This window comes from Balearica regulorum, chromosome 2 (assembly GCF_011004875.1).
Source record: "Balearica regulorum gibbericeps isolate bBalReg1 chromosome 2, bBalReg1.pri, whole genome shotgun sequence".
NCBI classification, from domain to species: domain Eukaryota; kingdom Metazoa; phylum Chordata; class Aves; order Gruiformes; family Gruidae; genus Balearica; species Balearica regulorum.
The window spans coordinates 8,058,266-8,075,504 of record NC_046185.1 but is presented as its reverse complement, the minus strand read 5'-3'; the positions used below and the strand labels follow the sequence as shown (position 1 = coordinate 8,075,504).

Below are 17,239 nucleotides of genomic sequence, written 5' to 3'. Positions count from 1 at the left end.
AACCATAGTTTCATGTACAGTCTGTAATCTTCTTTCAATGTGAAGAATGAAAACATAACTGGTACTAGAGTAATAAGCATCAGCCATAGCATTTCTAGAACAAATATGTTCTGTGAAAATAGTTACATAAAAGTTAACCTGCACAATGGGACCGATGAAGGTACACTTACAGAAGTGCTGCAAATATAGGCTTCCAGTCATTGTATAAAATAAACTTAAGCACCAACAATAGACCAAAACTCACTCTCCCTCCACAAAGCCACAAGAAGTCAGCTGCCTTAGGCTCCACTTAAATGCAAGAGAGAGTATCATAGTTGGCAATATTTGTCAAATTCTGTATGCAAATGAAATCTCGCATTTAATCTTTGAAATTCAAATTTAACTGTAATACTATTTAAAAGTAGAATTCCTCAAACTAATTATATTCTCCAACTTGAAAGAGTAGCTTAAAAGACAGGAAACATCACGGAGTTACCAATAACCTGTACACCACAGTGCTTCAGTCTCCAATGATCTGAAAGTCCTATCTGTGCAAAGATTGGGCAGACAACTAAACTAACTTCTTAATTCTACAGGGAGTGAAAAAAATGACTGAAGCAGACAGCCATACAGTTCAAGTTAACAACGTATTATAGACTATATAAACCATTAAGGAAAATTCTGCAATAGTAGATTTGTAGCGTACCAGTAAATTGACAGAAAACCAGTATTCACCTTTTCATTATAAGCAGGTGACGTAGGAAAACATTCCCTTTTTCACAAAAAGAAAAATAATTAATGATTAACAGTCTGGGAATTGCAGCAGAGGTTTCAGTTTACTGGGATGCCTGGTATTCTTAGGAGAAATTTAGAAGTAATACTACACATAACAGCCATTCAAGCTGTGTAAATAAAACTCTTGTTTCTTAATTTACATATAAGCAAGAAGTCAGACATCATTAACTACCACAGTAAGGAACTTCACACTGGAATTTATGTTGCATAAGAAAGAGCAACAAATAAACCAGTACTTCTCCCTGATATTGTAGTGCACAACTTCATATTAACATACAGAACTACAGCTTCAATCAGTTTGTTTGAACCAAGGAACGTTTAAGTACATAGATTCATTTTACTTTCCTGAGGTTTTACTGCTTCTAGTTAATATTTGGCATAATCTGACTTTTAACAGAGCCACTAGCTTAGCAGTTCCTGATCCAGCTAGCGTGTTTATCAAGACAAGTCATTTAGTCACCATATTCAAAGTGAAAAATTGCACTGTAAAATTTTGATTAGGCTTTTGAACTGAAAGTAGTCACACAGGCTGAAATCAAATGAAAAATACAAGACCAACAATCATGCCTAATCACATAATATCTGAGGATATCAACTACTACACTTATTTTGTAATTAATAATATTAAAAACATTGGATGAGATGCAGCAACTAATTTTTCCAAGTTAGAGTAATGGGAAAAAAAAAATCAGATGGAAGAGTAAAAAATAGACAGATGTGTATTTTAAGCAAAGAAAATATCACAAGTTTCCTTGTTAAAAAAATCTGTCTTATATCACAGCTGATTGAAGTTTTGAACATGGCAAGCTCTGTTCAGTGTTATAATTTTCTTTTCTGCTGTAATGGCTAGAGATACAGCATACCAATCTTCATAAAGCTCTAGAAGTCACCTTAATTTTCCTTGATATTTCCTTGAAATACTCCCTCGATCTTTTCAGAACAGATGAGGGACAGGTTGTAGAAGAACTAGCTTCCCTGATACCAGAACATTCCCAATGTTCCAGTGACCTGAAAGTGCCTGGTCCTCTCAGCAGACAGCTTAGTTATCCCACAGCAAAGGGCTATGTGAAAATTAAGACATCCCTGACAGGAGAGCACAGATTTAGGCTCATAGAACCACAATCAAGAAAAACATTATTGAAAACACCGCCCTTTGTCTGGGCTAAAGTATACACCTGTCAAACTAATATTAAAAATTAGTTGGCAGTAGTATTTCTTGTCTTTAAGCTAATTTGATGAGAAAAAAAAATATTTACTTATCCTTCTAGGAGTGAGTGCAAAATTGATTACTCTGAAGTTAAAGTTTTACTGGTTGACTGAACAATAATTTAAGATAAGCAAAACTCCAAAAGAAGTACATTGAGGGGCAATGATGAGAAAGAATATTTATTTACAAGCACAATCCATATATAATCAGATCATTCAGTTACAAAGTTTATCAGCAGTGCTAATAATATATCACAGTCTCTATAAAAAGCTAAAGATACTCTCAGAAAACATCAGGTTAACAAAACACATTACACTAAGTATCTAAGTATTTAAGTATGTTGTAAGAAGGTATGTTAAAATAATGATGCATAGCAAATATGGATCAGCCAGCAGAATTAATATGGATAAAAAGGAAAAGCCTCTAAGTCTTTAAGCACAAAGGTGTCCATCTCCAGAAAGAGCCACAAAGTTTTTGCACCCCCAGACCACTAGTAAAAATGAGGCAAAAGAAAGGAAAACTCACAGCAATTTTAACTTTAAAAACTTAACCAAAGCTAACACTGATGGGAGGCTACTGCTATGAGTACTGACCCTCCAGGTCCAACAGCTGAGCTATGCCTTCGAAATTCTAGGTAACAGCAGCTAAACAGGTCACCATTTGCTTAAACCAGAACAGTTTTCAGTTTGTTCTAATTTTACCCTTTTGTTTCCAATTTCTATCTTACTAAATAACTCTGCCCTCTATCTTACTACTCTGTTTGCCTGATACACAGGATATGGGGAAAGGAGACAGTTTGGTGAAGGTTAAAAAAAAATACTCTGTGCCAGTAGCCCCAGGCAGCGTATACCCTGGGATATACGCTTAGGAAGCTCACGCGCTAAGGAGCATTTTCTGTCAAGCTGCAGAGGGTCAGCAGGGCATCTTATGTTGCCAAGCATCAGCTTTGGGAAACAGTACTTTCCAGAAGGTACAAATTTGAGCCTTTTCTATGGGTTATCAACAGTACACAACATACACAAGACTGTGGACTCTCACTGTGATTTCTGCATATAAAAGTATTCAGTGCACTGAACACTCCTAATGATGAACTGGGCAGCTTAAGATAGCACAAAGAAAAGAGCTCAGTCTTCAGGAACATTTAGAAACACACTGAACATCAGAAGAATGACGACCCTGCATTTGGCTGAACCATGCTGTATCTGCAGAGAAAACAATGAAGTGAATGAAGAAAGTCCTCTGAGGCTCATCTGATTTTTTGATTTATTATACTCATGTTAAGCTTCCAACGTTCATTCTCCACACAGCTCTTACACAGTAAGAGATTTGGACTAACTTATTTCTATATTCTTTATATAAAATGCTCATGTTCTTACAAATTCCACTAATACCACTTTGATATCTAACATCATGTTGATTCAGTGTGAAACATAAGAATTAAACAGCCTTTTAGTAGTTTAGCTTCCTCATTCCCACAGGATTCAACACGCCCTCAGACATGAAACAACCTTATCTAGGGCACTTCTTGTGAGTATTTTAATCTTTTTTTCTTTATCTTTCTAACCTTCATATCTGCAGAAATATAGACCTAATTCCCTCAACCTCCTTGTGCTGTTAAAACTCTTTACTGGTGTTGTTCAGACTAAGGCATCCCAAGAAGGCAGTATACAAGGAACAAACTGATATTACTAGAGGGTAACTTCAGGCATAGAAAAACTTATCTGTACTAAATAAATTTTTAAACTGTAAGGTAGGTTGTGCTTCTCATTAAGTGTCAGCTCACAAAAAGCAATGCCTCTTTATTGGCTAGTAGGGCATTCACCAGTTAGACCAGTGCACTGCTGTTATAACTTATGGAACTCCCCAAAAATGAAAAAAATCAGGAATATTTTTAAACAAATATAAACATGAAAGACTGAGATTGCTATTGTACTGACAAAGTTACTGACAGGCTGATAAGGAATCATATGTATGCCTTATTATAAATTGATATTATAACTTTTCTGAAGTAAGAATCAGTGGATATTTCTGGATTTTTTTTTTTTTTTTTTTGTATAATCTTTAGCATTGTGCTAGGTGTTACAGGATCAATCATTCATCAGTACTACCATCCCTTTGTTCTTCTTTACCTTCATCACTCCAACAGTGCCTCCAAGCAACAATCTGGAAAAGATCACCGGGCCAGGCAATGAACAGTTAGGCTAGACAGCTACCCAAAAAGTTTTCAAACAAACTAGATAATTTGTTTACATAATTTATTTTATCTCAAATGTGTCTTGCTACCTTCTAGACAATTTCAGAAAGAAAAAAAAAAATCTATTGTCATGCAGGATATCCAGCACTAAGATTTTAGATCATTTTAAGATTATTCCATGTTATGCATGGTAAGATAGATCTGAATAAACTTGCAAGTGATGTCTATAAAACCGAGCACATTTTTATAAGGTTTTCCAGTCCAGATAGTTCTGAAAGCACTAACCTTTCTACTCATCCCAGAATTTCCCTCTGACAATGGCAGGAATGCTTTCACCATTATATATCCTTCTAGCTACAAAATTTTTACCTCTCTGTTCCATAGATAACAACTTGAAAAATCCCTATCACGTTAACTAAACCAAAAATGCATGAAAACAGCATGTTAACTTGCACAGTCTATTCAGCTTGTTCTCAATCTGATTATTCACCTGTTTTGTACTGACTGCCATCTGCCCACTCCTCTTCCTGTCTGTCTGACACAGACTTTGTGCCATTTCATAAGGCTTCCCCCCCCCTCCTCTTTTTAGCACCTTCCTGCACACTGATACATACAGTGAATAAACTTAATTGCAAGATTGCTCTGTGGGGCTCCCCGTCATTAATTTCAACTCTACTCCAATGGAGAGAAGGTATTGCCATGTAACACTTAAAAAACCCTATATACTAATTTCCTGTCTTTAAATATATTTATATACATAAAATGTATGCAGACAAATTACACATATTAAATATGTATACAAATATATTTACATACATATTTAAGGCAGGAAATAGATTCAAGACCCAGTCAGTCACTACTCATGCTTATTTTCCCATTTAAACTGCAGCATGAGCACTAATCACCAGTAGGTATGTACAAGAATAACCATGCAGGTATTTTTATTTTAGACAAACAATCCACTACTTCATAGAACTTGACAGTTGTCTCCATTAACTCTGTGGCTGTTACAGCCAAATCTTATCATGTGTTGAAAAGGACACTGGGATTAATTATGTAGTTCCAATCTGGCCCTTTTATTAGTATCAGGAATGTTCGTTTCCTAAGTTGTACATGACAGTCGCTTAAAACTCCATCTGGCTTTTTTGATTTACACCAGGAACTTCTGTGCTAAGAGTTCATGAATATATTAACTGCACTAATTTTTTGTTTGCCTCCCCTCTCCTAAAGAGGAAAAAGTTTTCAACAAAACATCTAAGTACGAATGAATCTGTAAATGCCTGTTAGCATTTGGAAATTTAGAAAGTAACAAAGAAAGATTCCGTGCTTCTCTACATAAGGAGGGTTTGTTTAAAAAAAAAAAAATAGAAAAAAATAAATCCAAGAGAGCCTTCACTTTACTTTGTCTGCCACTGACCTTTAGACCTGACACCCACTGCATCCTGTGGGAAACTTTTTCCAAGAGCCAACTTTCTTATAAATATTTTAGCAGATTTAAGCATCCAGACTACATTTGCCTACATCTACAGAATGAAAAGTCTATTGAATAATGACAACATATGTGGACTTTCATATTCAAACAAATATCTGTAAAGCAATAAAACATAATGTAATGGAATCTTTAATGTGCCACATGCAACTGCTTTTGAAGTAATTTTTTTAACGAGGTTTACTCTTACAGCCGCTGCAAGTCTCTGTTAAAATGCATATAACTGCATTGCTGTCCATTTTCCTGCATATGGCTTTAAAACAGATTTGCATATCCTCCAGAAATAACAAAAGCACCAAAAAAACCCCTCATGCATTCCTAGATTTGTGTGATAAAAGCAATAGTGATAATTCCCTACCAAAAATGAAAATTCAAGTCCCTCTTAGATGTTTTGCCAATAAATTTCCTTAAACTCTGCAAGAACAGCTCACTTACAGAAATTTATTTAGTTTTAAGTGTCAAGCATTGCACCTGTTCCTTTTCAGATAACCAGTCCTCTTATCAAGTCTCATATTCCCCTTGTTTCTCCATTACAATGAGAAATTGTTTTGTGCAGTATGGAACAGATCATTTGCAGAGTCACAGGAAAGATTTCTTCGTTACTTCCATGGGCCTCCTACATCAGCAGTCCTCTCCAGGTGCGCTTCTCCTCTGTGTCAACCTTTCTTCCTTTCTGTATGTGGTTCCACTGCAGAGCTATATGTATTGTACTGTGTTCATAAGGAAACTTTCCAGCTGTTCGAAACAAGCTATGGAGGCAGACAAGGACAACCACATTCACCAGGACAGGTAAGCAGGAAATTGGCTCCCTCAAACTGCTAGAGCACTAACAAAAAAAAAGACTACAGTATATTTAAGAAACACTTCTTATTTTTTTAAACTGAAATATTAGATACTGTTCAAAAAAGGTGCCTGATTTACTTAGAATTAAAGCTATAAACACTGCATTGCTGCAGGACTTTATGCCAGCAAGTTTCAGCTAGATTTAGCAAGCAAGAAAAACAGAAGGAAAGTTTGGTTTTGAGAGCTTCTAATGGAGGGTTTGCTTCAATTTCACCCATCAGCCGACAGTATCTTCACCATGCATGACTGAACGCTAACTATAAGAACAAGCTTAAAGCATCACTGTCTGAAGGCACGTTTCCTCTTCAAGAGGAAGAAGTAGTGCACAGTAATAGTATATAAACTCTATTGTCCAGTCCTATTATTATTGAAGCTTCTGTTGAAACCTTACTCTTTTGGCTTTTATGGTTGTTTCATCACCAGCCCTCAAAACTGCGTTAGTGGTGCATCTATGATACAGATCAAGGCTTTTGTCCAGTAAAGCCTCCCTCACGATTATCTCCACAGCCACATTACTTCACAGCGGTTACAGTTCCCATTACCAAAAGGAGCAGGAGGACGAGCTGTGTCTCACTCCAAGTTATTCCTCTGATGTCTCCTAGAAGGACAGTATTATGCTCCTGGCATAGATCTCTCCAGCATGCTCGTAAGAAATTAGCATGTAGACATTTGAGACAACAAGCAGCCAGCAACTATTCAGCTCTCAAAACCTACAGTAAGATAACGCCAATGAATTTTCATGCATGAGATCAGCAGGACAGGATGTACAGTGCAAGCTTACATAAGGCACAAGGCACTGCTGGGAACCAACAGAAATGAATAGCATAAACGGCTCAGAAAAATGCTGATGTCACTCGTATACGTTTCGGTTACACTGGCTTTCCATATGCCAAGTTTCTCTGACCCTAAAACTGGCCTTTCTGCTCGGAAAACCTCACAGTTTGCTCTGTTTTACTGAGATCTTGAAAAAATAACTTGTTTTCAAAAACCTGTGTTTCTTCCTAATATTAAGATGAGCGATAAAAAGTAAAATCCAAGAAGACTCTAGATTTGCTGTAGCGCTTAGAAGTAAGAATCTAAAGAAAAAACAAAAAGTGTAATGGAGAACCGGAAAAAGCATGTAATTATGTACACAAATACTTTCTTTCTCCTAATACTTACTGAAAAAAATAGCTCAAGCACAACTTACCTGTGTTAAAATATGACCTCTGAAAACCTACTAAGGTCAGTAAGACTTAGAGCAGTTACTCAGCGAGCCCTGTTTGCATAAATTAAAGATGCCTAAGGGTAGCTATGAAACCGGGTATTTGATTTTTCCAGGGCACCTACATATTATGAATTAACAATGAATTGCCATTTTACCAGAGCAGCTTTTAGTTTTGTTAAGAAAAACAAATAAACAAAAAAACCCAAAAAACCCCACAACAACAACAACAACAAAAACAACCCCAAAACAACCTGAACTGTGTTGTGCTTACCTCCTCCTCAACACATAAAAGCTTTCCCATTTAATGTTAAAACTGATTATGGAAGTTTCATATTAACTTGAATAGACAAGTAAGAAACTATAGATCAAATTACTTCCAAAAAACCCCTAAGATATCAGTCAAATAGTACTTCCTGGTATATACTTCTACAATAGATTTAAAAAAAAAAAAAGGAAAAGAAAAGAAGACAGACAAGTAATCTAGTTGCACAAGTTGGTATAAAGCAAAACTGTAAAGAAGGAAAACTCAGCTCTCTCAAGTCAGTATTCACAGCAGCAACTTCCAGCTCTGTGCTTGGCTGCTGTCACCTGTTATTGCAGTGGCTGTGCACCACTTCAGAGCAGCATGTGAACCTCAACCGGGAACTCCTTCAGATTCTAGGACTCCTGTACTGAAGTTGTTGCCTATGGCATACTTAAGGTATTTGATTTTTCTATAGAGAACATCATATAAGGTGAGAGGGAAAATACTGTTCCTAAAACTGAACTACTGTTTATCTTTCATTACACATGTAAGGAACTTATTGTCAGCCACTTTAGTGTTTTCTTGCAAATGCAGAGGCACCCCAAGACAGCATTGAGTTAATGCAACTAACCAACCCTGGCAAGTACAGCTGAATAGTATCACAGTAAGTTACAAACCAACGCCAGAAGTAATTTCTTCATCATTTCAAGTATATCAAAATAAGTCTTTTCCAGTTCCCGACCAAAACACCATATAGCTCAGAGATGCCAGTTATCAGATATGATCAGCCACATTAGATATTCACAAGGTTGCCTTAGCAGTGGAAGAGGACACCAGCTTTGTTCCAGACAGGAGGGAAAAACCCCCCACAAACTATTCACACTATGGAATGGCAGCCCTTTAAAAGCTTATTAGAGCACGCTCTTCACAAAAATATGAAGTGTAAGATGACCACACAGTGCAGACCATGCAGTATCACAGGTTATTAAATATCTTTTTAAGCAAGCGCCTATAGCTACTATAAAAAAATTCTGCAAGGAAAATACCCACATCCTGGCTACAGCCTCTATGCTTCTATAGTAGAATAACACTGCTATCTACCTGTTATTGCTACAGCAGATAAGCATGTCACAGTCAATAGTATATTTATTCACAGTACGTTTTTGGAAAGCACCAATATTCCTGATTCATAAGCAAACAGAGGACTGATGCAGAAAGACTGATCCAAGGTCACAGATTAAGTCTGTGGTAAAGTAAGAAACTTCACCTGGTTTTGCCTTCATGCAACTAATACTTTATATTACTGAGTCATCACTGCTTCTCTAAATTATTCTTTGAACATGAAGAAACAACAGACTGCCTAGGGCGTTCAAACTCTACATGCCAATAGCAGTTTCACTCCAGGGTTTTCTAAAATAAAAAACCCCATGCCCAAGGGCCTTGTTCTGTACTACCACTGAATCCTACTTCATCACTGCGCTGCTGGGGGGGAATAAAATAAAGAGATGTGTGTGTATATATACGTATATTATTAGGTAGTCTGCCTTATTTGTGATCCAGTTTTCTCACTACATAAAAAAAAAAGCCAGTCCTTGAATAGTTTTACTCCCTCATGCTACAGACCACCGGGCAAGGGCGAAGTGCAGGGAGGAAGGGACAGTCAACTCGGGAGACAAGTTATACAAAGCTGGGGGCCGCGGCGGGGGGCAGAAACCTCTACAGCCCACGAAACCCCCCCACAAAACCCCACACCAAAAACCCCCTCAACTTCTGTTCCCAGGGCAAGGGGGTCAAAGCGCGGTGAGGGGGAACACAGCCCCCAAGGGCTCTGCGGTGGGAAAGGGACCCCTGCACGGGGGGGCGGCGCACGGTGAAGGGCGCAGGGCTCCTCTCCCTCCCCGCAAGAGCCCCGTCCCACTCCGCAAAGGGCAAAGCGGCGGGGAGCCCCCTCCCCAGGCTCACCCCTACCGCCGGGGGATGGCAGGATGCAAACCTGCCCCCCGAGCCCGCTGCCCAGGGCGGCTCTTCGCCCCTCGGCGGAGCAAGGGCGCTCTCCCGCCCCCGTCTCGCCACCCCTGGACCGCCGGCACGGCCCCGGCCCCCTCCCCGCGCCCCGCTCGCCGCCCAAGGCCGCGGCCTGCCCCCCACCCCAGCCCGCCCCCACAGCGGGACGGCCCCGCCAGGGCGCCGCTCGCCCGTACCTGTGACGGGAGGCGGCGGGGGGGGGGGGACGGCCGGCTGCGCCGCCGGGACCGGAGGGGCTGCCCCGGAGGAGCTGCCTCGCCCGGCCCGCCCGCGGCCCCTCGCCGGCGGCCCCCTCCCTCCCTCCCTTGCTCGGCCGGCGGGTCCCGCGGAGCCGTCCGGGCCGGCTTGGCCTCGTCTCAGCCCCGGCCCGGTAGCGGCCGCGTCTCCCCCTCGCCTTTAGTTTGACCTTTTCCGTGTCTCCGCTCCCTGTCCCCGACACACTTTGACGTCACTCCCATGGCAACCAATCCCCGCCCCCTTCCACCTCGCGCGCGCGCGCGCGGCCCGTCCCCGACCCCCCCCCCCCAGTCCTCGCCTGGACGCACGCACGCACGCAGCAAGCACACGCGCACGCGCCGCCGGGAGAGGAGGGGGGGGGTCCCCCTCCCTCGCGGCCAATGAGCGCGCTCCAGGGCGCTTCCCCCCCCGCCCTTCGACGGCGCGCGACCCGAGCGTGCAGGGTGGGTGGGGCGCGCGGCGTGCTGAGGGTGCCTGTAGCGTACGGTGCGCGTGGGGTTGCGCTGTGAGCGCGGTGCACGTGGTGCGCGGGACGCGCGGGTACGCGGTGCGCATGGTGTGCCCGGAGCGCGTGGGTTGCGCTGCGAGCACGGTGTATATGGTGTATGGGGCTCACAGGGTGCATGGTGCGCGTGGTGTATACGGTGCCCGATGCGCGGAGCACGTGGTCTTTCTGGGCCGTGGTGTGCATCGTACGCACGTATGGTGTGCGCCAAACTGTGCGTATAATTCACGTTGTAGCACGTCACTGCGTTGTGGCCGCCACCAGCGTGCGGTTCACCGCTTTCACCCTGCGAGCCCTAGAAAGACTTGTCAGCGATGTAGGAGGGCGGGTTGGTGGTGGCGCGTGCGGGAGAGCGCATCAGGGCGAGAGCAGAGCTCCTGCGAGGGAGGTGCTGCAGCGGGAGCAGAGGCGCGGGGACGTGGGGCAGAGCGGGAGCCGTGCTGCACGTGGGTGCCGTGGAGCAGGGCCAGAGCAGTGTGCTCAAGTGCAGGCCGGTGGAAAGGTAAGGGTGAAAGAGGGAGGACGCGCTCCTTCACACTCCTCAGCGGAGTGAATCCTTCCTTTCCGGCGGGAGAAAGGAAATCGCGAGGCATGAATTGAAACGCTGCCTTTTCTCTGCGCACACGTACGCAAGGCAGCCTTGTGCTGACACAGTTTGCCTTTCCATCTCCAGCATTCTTCCTCATCCCATGGCGCTTCGGTATTCCCCAAGGATCAAGCTGCTTCCCCAGTCCCACAACTTAACGGCACGTTCCCATTGTTTGAGGAGCATATGGGCAACTGCATTTACTTTCCCCAAAATATTTGGCGTAGATATCATACATGTAATGTGTATAACATATGGTAGGGTGCACGGCTCAATGCCTCGCTACACAATGTGTGCATAATTTTTTTATGTGTAAATCCTTTGCTTCAAACGCTGTCAGCTGTGAAAAGGTTACGCACGCACAGCATGCGTCCTTCCGTGCAAGGCTGGTGCAGCAGAACGTCTTTGGGTTTGTACCTTGTTTCACGAAAGCCGCGTTACGAGCATGTTACGTATTGCAGGCTCTCAGCCGAGCTAAGTGCACGGGTATGATATTTAAATACGCTGCCAATCAGCAATTACACTGCATCTTTTATCTACCCTGCATGCAGAACGCACTGCGTACTTTATACGTGCCACATATCTGTCACAGCTCCAAAATGACAGTTTCAAACGATTTTTAATCAGAAATATTAACTCAGAAATACAATCCAATCTTCATCAGAAATACATACTGCCATGTAGGCCACAAACCCTTCCTGAAGGCAGATAAAAGGGCGCAGATAGTTTCCCTGCCTTTGCCTCTCTCCCAGAGTATTACCAAACCAGTTTTAATCCTGTCACGGCAAGACCACGATCTGCACCGTGAATTCATACGTGGTCTGGGTCTTGCTCATTTGAAGGCAAAGCTCTAATAAGGAAATTACTTCAAGGAGAGCTTTTTAACTATCACTGAATTTGTGACATGGCTTATTTCTTACCAGCCCAACTAGCTTTAGTGGTGTATTCCCTGGAAGTGTTCAAGGCCAGGTTGGATGGAGCTTTGGGCAACGTGGTCTAGTGGAGGGTGTCCCTGCCCATGGCAGGGGGTCGGAACTAGATGATCTTTGAGGTCCCTTCCAACCCAAACCATTCTATGAGTCTATGATTACCATCTGCCAGCAAAACACTCACTTTTTGGTGATACTCAGAGCAGGAGCGTTCAGGTGGAAGGCGGCTCTTGCACAGGTGCAGTGTGGTGTGCGGGGTTAGGTGCTGACCTGCCTGGTGAGGGTAACGCCAGCCCGTCCTGGGGAGCCGATGCATGGATCTGCTGGCTTTGCACAACGTTTCTGGTAGGTCTGAGCTCTGCCGGAGCTTGCTTTTTGGTGGGTCTGTTTTTTCTTTTAGTCTCCAAGCCACAAGCCTGACTGTGGCTCGAAGGGGATGAGTTTGTCCAGTCAGCAGCAACCAGCAGTGACCTTATTCTAACGTACCAAACATCTGGGGCCGATGTGACTCTCAACCACGATGGGCTGTGTGATTAAGACACCAGGACTTGGGCCTTCACATTTGTAACACTGGAAAACTGCAGCATTTGTGTTAATGATTCCCCCTCCCCAGAAAATCCCTCCTGAGTCAAATCAGGAGGAAGACTTTGAACAGCAAACTCTTGGGAAGGGCATAAATAAATATGCCACCAGGGATATATCAGTATGAGACTGGCATGTCCCCAGGGAAGTCGTTTCCTTCCTGTACATCTCCTCCAGTTCGGTGGAGGGAGGTGGAGGTCTCCCAGGGGGGCAAACGATGTAATTGGTGCTTGTGTTCCATATATTGGCATAGGTAAATGCAGTCCTCAGCATGAGTAAATTCATGTCAAATCCACTTATCTGGCATCTTTATCCATGAAATCTTAAAAATGCCAAGATAAGCCTGTAATGACTAATTGGACATGAGGAAGAGAAGATGGCGCAACAATGTAGGTGAGGGAGGAGATGGAGAAATCAATCCTGAGGAAGGATCTGGCACTTGCAAGGCATGAGAGAGCCGGAGCTCGTCTGTTCAAATGTAATCTCTCAGAAAGGGAGAGAGGAAAAAAAAAAAAAAAAAAAAAGCAGCGTCTCTCCTTCTTGCACGGACAATGCCGGACTCCCGCGCCTGATTTCCATGAGAAAGGCCACTTCTGGCATTGACATTCTGTGGCATCGTGTCCCGCCACAGACCTCCTCCTCAATGTGAGGCTGAAAGAGGAGGGGAGGAATAAACTCTGCTTTCCAAAAAGGCTGGAAGCTGCCAAAGAGGCCCATGGAAAGCCAATTGTGCAATGAGGGAAAACAGGGAGAGGCGATCCCAGCTCATAGACAGTGAAACGCTGGCCGAAAATAAGGGGGGAGGAGGGCTAAGAGGCTTTTTGATGCATTTATACAGACTTTGAGTGAGCGCTGGTGTAAAGTGAAAGTTGTTGACAAGGACACTGGGATGTAAGGTTGATTTTGAATACTGGAGCGTTGCACTGAAGTCTTTCCTTCATATACATAAGATCCATAAGTGCTGCTGATCTCAAATCCCGGCTCACACACAGTTTTTATGAGTACTTTTCATTCGTAGATCTTGGAGGGCTTTGCAAAGGAGAGAGCTATAAATAAGATAGATGGGAAAGTGAGGAAAAGAGAGGGGCTTTTAAAGGGCAATAGATTGTTTCTTTAAGGGTTTCTGTGTATAAGAACTAGATAAGAACTGTCACTTCACTGAATATAAAATATTTTGCAATGGCACACTGTGCCAAATTACTTGTACATAGATATTTATGTTATTAAGGCAAAGTTTTGTCATGCTGTGTACAAATTGTCTCTAGCTAAGCTTTTGGAAAATACAAAAGGAAAAGCATTTGATGTTAGATTTTAACACAGTGTATGCATGGTTTAGGCACTTTTAAATTGAACAGATCAAAGCCTTTTATTACTAAATGCATGAAATCCAGTGATATTTGTGTAACTATGTAATTTGACCTGTCTGTTTTACATGTTCCCAAGGGTTTATTATAGGCAGCTTTCAAATTAAGTGGGCTGGAACATTTGATGCTCTCTTCCCTGGTTTTCAAAGCCTGTGCAGAGCCCATACTGTGTGACTGACACTGCTGTTAAAGTGGTAGCGTTTTAGTTTTATTACCAGGTACGCAGCGTGACGAGGGAATGGAGATTACCCTGGTCCTGATTCCAGCTCTGCCACTCCAAGGCAGCCATTTCATTCCTGCCCCCTTCTTCTTTCCCCTCCACTGGAGGAGCTGGGTACAATATTTCCTTGTCCTGCAAGGTGTCGCGAGGCTTAATTTGTGGAAGAGGAATGGGTAAATTGCAAACAACAGGGACAGCGTGGGGAAGGCCCCGGCAGTTTTAGTATCTCCATGTTCACATTCACCTTTGTGGGGCCGTTTTACCACTGATGCTTCGTGGCACCGCAAACTTGGCGAGGTTGGGACAGCCTCGAATACTTTCCCTGCTTTTGAAATAATATTATTGTATAACTGGGAGGCAGCCATACGCTGATGGCTCAGTAATGTTTTATGCAGCATTCCTTTCACCCAACGGTGACCTTGTAACTGGATAATAAAAGCCATATTCCACTTGCAATTGCACCTGTGCTGCCACTATTTACATTGCAATAGCACCTAGAGGCCCCATTGTATAAGGCACAGTAAAACTGTCTCTGTCTGGAAGAGACTGAAAAGTGTGTGTGGGGGAAGCAGTAACGGAAGCAAAATGTTTGTCTCAAGGTTATATATCAGAAAAGTAGCTCTGGCAGGAGAAAAACTCAGGTCTCCCAAGTCCCAGTACTATGCCCTGCAAACAATGGCTTTTAGGTAAAAAAAAAGGACATATTTACTCCTAGGAATATAAATATAAAATGCTGGGAGTTCACAATGTCTGCAGCAGGATTTGCCCTTTGTTTATTCTTCTGGCTGTAGAAGTGCTTGTTTGGTAGTTGTGGGGTTTGGGGTTTTTTTGGGTTTTTTAGACACTCTAATATTTAGGCAAATATGAAATTGCAATTAAATTGTCAATGCCTTCATGAGAGGCATGATTTTATGTGAAATACATTATGATTTTGCTAATAACAGACCCAAAGGATGAACATTGCTCTTTCAGATTTTTCTTTGTTTGAGAAGTTGATTGTTTCTGAAGTAATGCTCGCTGGTTTTACAGTGCTCTTTTGTAGGTCATGAAACAATGAATCTTCAAGTCACATCATCCTACTTTCTATCCAGTGTGTTTCTATGTCACTATCAGCTCTGCTTTGGTTTGATCTAACCAGATGGTATCTCACAAGATGCTAGACATGAATATTTCATATGGTTTAGAAACTGTTTTTCCTCACTCTTCAGTGGTAAAAATGTGTTGATTTAAGATATTTCACAACTTGAGATACTTTCTGGCATGGCGCCATAACTCAGGCCAAAGACAGCTGAGCATTGTTGTCATCTCACAATGTGGGAAGCAGAGGATGTGTTGGACTGCTGGAAGAATGGAGCTGAAATTTTCCATTAAGATAAAAAAAAAAAAAGCGCATTTGTCAGGCAGCAATCTTCCAGTCTAGGTGTACTTAGGTTACATTTTCTGGACATAATGTGGAAAGTCAGAGGCATTAGATCAATGCAATTTTTGATCCATTGAATCAGCAGTCAAGTTAATCTCACCTCTCAGAGCTAGTGAACACTTTGTTTTCATTCAAAGTTGGTCTTATTTCAGTTTCGGCCATTTATAACACTGTTTTCTTATTTAGCGTATCAAAGTTGTCAGCCGTTGTATCATTTAAGATAAATCAATTACCAGTCACCTACGTTTATCATGTTTCAGTCGAACTTTGGTTTTGCTCCTCTTTGGAGACAAGAGTGTTTTCTTCTTTTCTAGATCTGTGTTGTTCTTAGTGGATAATCAATATCGTGTTGCAAGTGGTGTTGCACTGAAACTCTGGAGCTTGCAAAACCAGCCTGTTTCGTTTTTTCATCTGCACGTGAAAATTTTTATTTTAGCTGTAAGCCTTCTCGGGCTGATCCAGCTCCAGACTGACACACAGAGCTTGATTTAGTTTCCCACACATAGAACTTTGGTGGCATTTAAGATGTCCTAGAGGACTCTGCCTAACCTCCAGCTCCTGCTTTAGAATGTCACAAGTACACCATGGATCCTGGGTAATTTCTGCCAGTCCCGTAAATACATCTCAGATTCCCTCGGGCATCTCCAATGACACGTGACACTTGCTTATCAATTAAATGGGTCTGTGTGTAGGCATCTACCTCTGAGCTGTGTGTCTACTTTCCCACTAGTTAACAGACATCCAGTCAGTAGGGCCTAGAGAGTGTCCAGTTAACCAGACCTTAAGTGTCTACTTTAGGGTATGTAATCATCATGCTTTTCTGCTTGACTTTCAGATGACACATTTTTCAGAGCAGGACGTGTTTTGCTCTTTAGTGAGCATGCTGGCAACTAATTTAAACACTCTCTTCACACCGAACAACAGTCACACGTAGAAGGAGCCATGTAACAAGGGACTGGGGATCCAGGACTTTCTTGCCAGCTAGAAGGCTGAGACCTCAAAAGGGAAGGCAAATTCCCAAGCAAAAAATCCTCCTTAACCCAGCTGTGCTGCTTCGCTGTCCCCCAACACATGCCTTGCAATCTCCTGGAGTCTCTGATGGTCCATTCATAGAAATGAGCAGTTGTAGTCCCTCAAGCCATGCTTTATATCGACATACATCTGCTCTTGTTTAATTTATGTTCTCCGTCATACGATACTCTTGTTAGGCACACACTCCACACAGAATCTGGTAGGTGTAGATTCCCATGTAATATCAATTTGCAGGTAAGTAATATCAAACCATCTTTAGAAGGCACGGGAGGCAAGTGGTGAATGGAGGTGGAAGAAGAGCTGGGAGTTGAAGTCAGAGATCCAGGATGATAGGGAAGATCAAGCAGGTGTAGTGCAAGGCAGAAGAAAAGAAATAAGAAG

At 42.6% G+C, this 17,239-nt stretch overlaps 2 long non-coding RNA genes across 4 annotated transcripts in view; one reads left to right on the top strand and one right to left on the bottom strand.

Annotated features, from left to right (window-relative positions):
• The window catches only part of LOC142600297 (uncharacterized), a 39,949-nt gene extending 29,539 nt beyond the window's left edge, over positions 1 to 10,410 (bottom strand). For all 3 annotated transcript variants that reach the window (XR_012833690.1, XR_012833689.1, XR_012833691.1), the window contains exon 1: positions 10,160 to 10,410. This is a non-coding gene — a long non-coding RNA (uncharacterized LOC142600297). The remainder of the gene's footprint in view (positions 1 to 10,159) is intronic.
• LOC142600298 (uncharacterized) overlaps positions 1 to 17,239 on the top strand; it is a 272,361-nt gene that overhangs the window by 113,009 nt on the left and 142,113 nt on the right. The window lies entirely within an intron of this gene.